The sequence below is a fragment of the Beta vulgaris genome, chromosome 7 (genome assembly GCF_026745355.1).
Source record: "Beta vulgaris subsp. vulgaris cultivar EL10 chromosome 7, EL10.2, whole genome shotgun sequence".
NCBI classification, from domain to species: Eukaryota; Viridiplantae; Streptophyta; class Magnoliopsida; order Caryophyllales; family Amaranthaceae; genus Beta; species Beta vulgaris.
In genome coordinates this window covers 26632863-26639930 of record NC_079208.1, presented here as the reverse complement: position 1 = coordinate 26639930, position 7068 = coordinate 26632863, and the positions used below count along the sequence as shown (strand labels likewise).

The 7068-nt window shown below is 33.8% G+C and overlaps 1 pseudogene; it reads right to left on the bottom strand.

The window, feature by feature from the left end:
* Positions 1-432: 432 nt before the first annotated feature.
* Positions 433-3341, bottom strand: LOC109135488 (glutathione S-transferase T2-like; annotated as a pseudogene).
* Between the last annotated feature and the right edge of the window lie 3727 nt (positions 3342-7068).

The window sequence follows — 7068 nt, the reverse complement described above, 5'->3', positions numbered from 1 at the left end:
CAATAATGTAAAAAGTAAAACAATAGTGCTATCATTAGTACAATAATGTTGAAAGCAGAACAATAATGTAAAAAATAGTACAATCATGTAAAAAGTTGTATTCATATGTCAATTCATATAATAAGTAAAGCTTAAAATTAACACAAGTACATTTTTAAACCTTTTTTTTTATTAAGTGAACTTAAACATACAAATGTTAAATTCTCTTTTTTTTTTTTTTTTTTTTTTTTGCTAAGTAAGTAAGTTGTATTATATGCCAAATGTTAACTTTTACAGAAACTAAAATATAAACTAAAACATAAACTAAAATTAAAACTAAATCACTGAAAAATTGGATTATTCGTCAACCATGTTGTTAGTATCTCAATCACACCCTCCTCAAATGTTGTTCGATTTTCTTTTGCATACAATGCTTGTAGCAAATCCATGTTCTTATGATACTCTTGCACTTTCTGCATCCTGGTTTGCAACGCTATTTCTGCCTCCTTTGCAGCAACCTTCCTTGCTTGAACCTCCATCTTTCTGTCTTCTCTCTCAACATCTACACTCCTACCCTTTGAATGGATCCGAATCCTTTCATTGAATGTAGTAAAACACTCAATTGTCTGACCAACCACCCCTTTGAGCTTAGACTTCGCTTTCTTATTACCATAGGGACGTGGGTCCACTTCACCTCCTTTAGCACTAGTAGGTGTCTCGGGCATTGAGTCGCTTCCATCAACTCTTGTCCTCTTACCGCTTCCTCCGCTTCCAGGTGAATCAACATTTTCTTGTGGATCTTTGGGGCGACCACGTGGACTTTCCATTGATTTTATAACTATTGACCTCCATTTCCGAAACTTCCTCAACATTTTCCAAGCATGTTCGAGGATGAACCTACCATTTTTCCTACGATGCAATGCATGAGCTTCTCTCAGAACATCATCATCGTTTTGACCACTCTTCTTTCTTGCAAGAGCTTCATCATAAAATACAGCCCACCTTAAAACCTGTGGAGCAAGTCTTCTCCAACGACCTTTCACCATATCAGCATTTCTTGGAGCAATTTCTGTTGGATTTTCTATTCTTTCTTCCTCGAAAGCTTCCCAAACTTCTCCCCAGAATACATTTATCTTTTGGTACGTCCCACTCACCTTATTAAGAGAAGTGTTCATAAATGCGGAGACCAGCAGTTCATCTTCAACTTGATCCCAAGCCCTCTTACCACAAGAACTTGTTGCTGGGATAAGTGGGTTTTGTGATTGAACGGGTTGTCTTTGCGGTGGTTGCTGAGATTGATTACCTGATAGTTATTGCGAAAATGATTGAGTTCCCTGAACAAACTCATCATCATCATCAGAATCATCATCTTGATGCTATTGGCCAACACCATCACCACCTTCTTCGTATTCACCACCATCATCATCAACATCATTGTTCGGAGATGCATCTTCTTGGTATTGAGAAAATCCATAATTAGGATCAAGTTGACGATATGAGAGGTTGGCATTTTCAGATGGAGATTCATGGTAGAGGTTATCATATTGAGGAGAAGCATTTTGAGAATTTTCTCCCCTTGGATTCACTACAAAAAAAAGTCCATTTAGAGACGGACAAAATCCGTCCCTAAATAGGTCAAATCCGTCGCTATATGGGCTTAGAGACGGATTTAGAGACGGATATTGTCCCTCTCTAAAACCCTTGTCGCTAATTCGAGTTAGAGACGGATTTTAAAAATCCGTCTCTAAAGTTTAGAGACGGATTTTGGAAATCCGTCTCTAAGCTTAGAGACGGATTTAGGAAATCCGTCTCTAAACTTAGAGACGGATTTTTAAAATCCGTCTCTAAGCTTAGAGACGGATTTTGAAAATCCGTCTCTAATCTTAGAGACGGATTTTGGAAATCCGTCTCTAAGTTTAGAGACGGATTTTGGAAATCCGTCTCTAAATTCGCTGAAAATATAAAATATATAAACGAAATCAACAACGCGATAGTTCCTAATATTATCATGATTATATTTAATCACCTATTATAACCTACCTAGTTCAAGTTGATCTCATTACCATTTAGGAATATCCCTTAAGTAAACCCGGTTCAGCTCTACAAGGGAAAGGATAAGAAGACTCCACAGTCGCAAGAATCGCTGTTCGTAGGAATCGAACTTGTAACCTCAAAGAAACGAGAAGAAGCTCCAACCAACTACACCAAATACAACTTGTATACTTCTCTACATAATATTGGTAATATGTAGAAGATATATTAGAGACGAATTTTTAAAATCAGTCTCTAATTTAGAGACGGATTTTCAAATCCGTCTCTAAATTAGAGACGGATTTCTAAAATCCGTCTCTAACTTAGAGACGGATTTGAAAATCCGTCTCTAACTTAGAGACGGATTTGAAAATCCGTCTCTAAATTAGAGACGGATTTCTAAAATCCGTCCTCTAAATTAAAGAAGCGCAATAAAATATTCGTATTTGAATTTAGAGACGGATTTTTAGAATCCGTCTCTAAATTTAGAGACGGATTTTAAAAATCCGTCTCTAAATTAGAGACGGATTTTGAAAATCCGTCTCTAAATTAAATAGGTGGAATAAAATATTCATATGTAAATTTAGAGACAGATTTTTTAAATCCGTCTCTAACTTTAGAGACGGATTTTTAAATCCGTCTCTAACTTTAGGGACGGATTTTCAAAATCCGTCTCTAAATTTATTTCGAGACGGATTTTTTAAATCCGTCTCTAATTTAGGGACGGATTTTTAAAATCCGTCCCTAAAGTTAGAACGGATTTAAAAATCCGTCTCTAAATAAATTTAGAGACGGATTATCAATATTCCGTCTCTAAATTAGAAACGGATATATATCCGTCTCCAAAAATCCGTCGCTATATAAGCTTTTTTTTGTAGTGATTGGTATTTATCTGAGAGGGTTGGCGATATTTTGATTGATTTTGAGAAGGTTGGTGATAATTTGACTGATTTTGAGAGCTAATTAAGCAATTTTGTTGTCTAGGCATTTGGTTTTTTGAGCGATTTTGGGGTTGATTTCTTATATAATTAGGATGATTAGGATCCATAATTATAAGAATTTGAAAATAAAGAGCAATGGAAGAAGAGTTAGAACAAAGAGAAGAAATTAGTGAAGATGGAGAAAATTAAGTGTGCCCAAAATATAGCAAAATGGGTCTCTATTTATGGATCTCGAAAAAATAGAGCCGTTGGTTTTTTTTTTTTTTTTGATTTATATCTTTTAAAATATAACCGTTGTAAAATTTACAATGGTTATATTTTAAAAAACCAATAACAAGCTGACACTTGGCGTGCGTGACAAATGTCACGCTGCAGTTGGCGCTGACACGCGTGTCAGCTGCCAGCTGCAGCGTGTCAGCGAGCATTTATTTTTTTTTTTGCCTCAACAGCTCAACCCAAAACGCAGCTTTTTGCTGCTGGGTGAGGCAAAAAAAAATAGTGGAATGCTGACCAGGCAGTGGGTCCACTCCCACGCCTGATCACCATTTCACTCACCCCATCCCATTTTTTTGCCCCAATCAACCCCATTCAACACGATCTTTTTTTCAATTGTGATTAAGACCCTTTTTTCTCAATCATCTCATGATTCTTTATTTTCAATCATGGTTAATGGTGCTCTAAGAAAGTCATTTTGGATCTAATTGGATTTAATTGCATTATCGGTTTTGGTGCGGTTAAGTTAAGAAAACTTAATTCGATATATTTGTGAAAGATAAGTTGTTAATCATGATTCGGAATGTAATTAGGAATGCATTATGACTAATTAAGAAATTTATCAATCTCAATCAAGGTATCATCAAGGCTAAAAGGGTAATATACTAAAGCTGGTGTTGATTCATTAAACTCATTATGAGTAGATGGTAGTAATGTTGCTACACTAGCTATTGGTGGTTTTTTTCTAGAATTCATGAAATTAATGGTTCGTACCTACCTTTGCCCTTATTCGCTTATGCAACACACGGTCCATCTGGATAATAAAACATTGCAATAATTATCATAAAAAGCCTGTAAAACATGTTTACAACGTCAAACATAAGGCTCAATATCATAATTAATACCTAACAATCATAATGAATAGAACTCTAATAATCCTTCAATCCTTAGACTTTGACCCTGGGGTCAAGAACAACATCTAAGCCATAAAATGATAGGGAGCTCACTGAGATACTTGTACCATGTCACCTTCACAAAATCCCGAATACTACAAATTGACGATATATCTATACTACTATCGGTTGCATTTAAGGTTGGCAATCAGGTCGGAATGCGTCAGGTTTGGTTTTACCTATTTACATAATCAACACCCCCTAACTTGAACTTGGCCTGTTAAGGTAAATAAGTGAGAAGCCATAACTTAACTAGTCTATAAACTTGTTGATCTAAACCCGACCCATTTCATCTGATTACTAATAAATGCTTGTTCTTGGCCATGGGTCTAAAACGGATTGACCCAAAGTGGACCGTACTCAAACGAATCTGCGTACTATTAACTTAACCAAACTCTAACTGATCTTAGTATAAGCAAAATTGACCAAACCCAAACTAATCTTTGTACAACAAAATTGACGTGACTCAAACTACTATCATTAATGAATTTAATGCATCCCAAAATAAAAACATGCAAATTAGGCAAGTAAACATAAAAAAAATACATTTGGTGGCTTCACCAAAAGCTTTCAACACATCACGGATGTGAATGTCATTGGTCCAATGTTCATTAGTAATTAAGGCCTCGGAGTTCTCTTCTAACTCAATCTAAATGATGGTTAACACATCACGATATATTGCTTCATTTAGTAGGTCATAGGCTAAACTACAATGAATTAGAGTATTAATACACCATCGTCTCTTCTTTAGGTCTCTTTCCGTACATAAGACCATATGACGTCTTTGAACACTCCATTTAACTTTAGTCCACCTAGTAACAGTTCTAAGGGGGTTAATATCAATTCTAATACAGTCAGACCCTCTTGATAGACAAGTTCAGAATATGTGCATAACAACGAACATGTCATAGTGCACCATCTATAAGTAGGGGATGCTCTGTATCAACTTTCAAGTACTCAATACACTTTGTGTTAGCAGTTGCTTTATCAAGATACAAAGAAGACATTTTACAAGTTTTCAAATTGAAACCAATATGGGACTCATCCATTACTTCAAAACAAATAACAAGTTTTTGCAAATACCAATCATCATTAACCCAATGAGTAGTAACACAAATAAATGGTTGATGAAAAAAAAACACAAGTCGACGTATCACAAGTCAAACTAATTTGAAACTCGATAGTACGAAACATTTCAATCAAATGCCCTTTATAATTGTAATTAAATTGTTTGGTGCAACGTCTGAAAGTGTTTTTAGAAATACGTCTAAACTGGGGCTGTATACATGTCATATTGAACTTGTCAAAGTTTAGCGACTCACCATGATTAAAAAGTAGAATAATTAATAATAAAATATTTGATAAAACCATAAATGGTAACATCATAATAAAATGAAGGATTATCTCCTTTTGTTTCCTTCTCAAATAATTCATGCAATTGTCCTTGGACACTTCAACTAGCACTACCGACTTGAACATTATCAAGGTGACATACCATGCTTTTCTTTTAAAGGACGTCACATAGTACTACTTCCACCACCTTGCTTCTATTTGAACTAAAGATTTGATTGTTTACCCATATTTTGCATACTTGCCAATAAGCGTGAATTATTTTGGGTAATTATTAACCCTCTTGTTGGCTGGCAATTAGTATTCGTTCGTAATGGCTATACCCATGAAGTTTTACCTTTGACTTTACTTTCAGTTTTTTGACAGCTTTCTCCATTTATATAAAAAAAATTAAGTGTTGTATGATATAGTGATTTAGAATTTTTAGATAAAAGATTAACTATTAGATTTACTTCTACTGTAATTAAGTTGGGAATCTACGGTTAATAATAAAAATAATTTAATGATTAACACATTACGAAATTTATATATAGGTGCATCTATATTAAGTACATAAACAAAAATTAAATACTTATTAATTAATTATTAACTCATAATCATTGATTAAATATTCCAATACTACTAAATTCATATGAAATGTGAGTTGAGGACTGACGTGTAATAGTTCAATCATTGATACTTTCTCCATTGTAATATGAATGGTCTCCATTATTTCAAAATTGAGGAATTACATAAAGATATTTTTTTAATTTACTAAATGCATAAAAATAAATTAAACACTACTTAAATGATTATTAAATCATAATCATTAATGAAGTATCCAAATACTATTAAATTCATATGAAACGTGAGTTGAGAAGTGACTTTAAACTCAAATTTAAAATTTGAAAAATTACAAAGTCAAAATATGATAAATATAACTTTCATTAGTATATTTGGTTACATTCTCTAATATATATCCATTGATTTGATCTCCAGAGATTGAATTTGTGTCTATCACGAGTTTGAATTTTGACAATCTCGCAATACAGCTTGACTTTCTTGAATGAGGGCTTCTAGGCTTGATCTTCTTGAAGTTTGGTCGTCTCGAATGGAATTGCTTTGATGCTTATTGTTGTTATTCTAAGCTGAGGATTTGATTTGGATGACATATTATTGTAACACCTCCTAAATCACTTTAATAAAAAGGAAGTTTGAAGAGCTACAACAACAGTGAAATGCAAGGCTTTTGTTAATTAAAAATTTATTGAACTTAAATTAAACTACATAAATCGTTTTATCTCATAACACTAGTGGAAAAAAGTCCATCTGATGCAGTCAAAATCCGGCTTACTGATGTGATTTTGATTCGCATCGGATGGGCCCGCATCAGCTAACAAAAAAACTGATGCGGTTGAAAACCTCATTGAAAACCGCATCAGTATAGTAAGAATCTAGTGCGGTTTTCCATAATAACCGCATCAGATTTTTTGTGTTTTGAAAAACAAAAAAAAAAGTTACACATCAGAATAACCCAACAAACGAACGAAAAAAACGAAATTTACCCTAAACGAAACCAACAAAAAGAAACCTAAAAGAAATCAACTAACGAAATTCAAAGT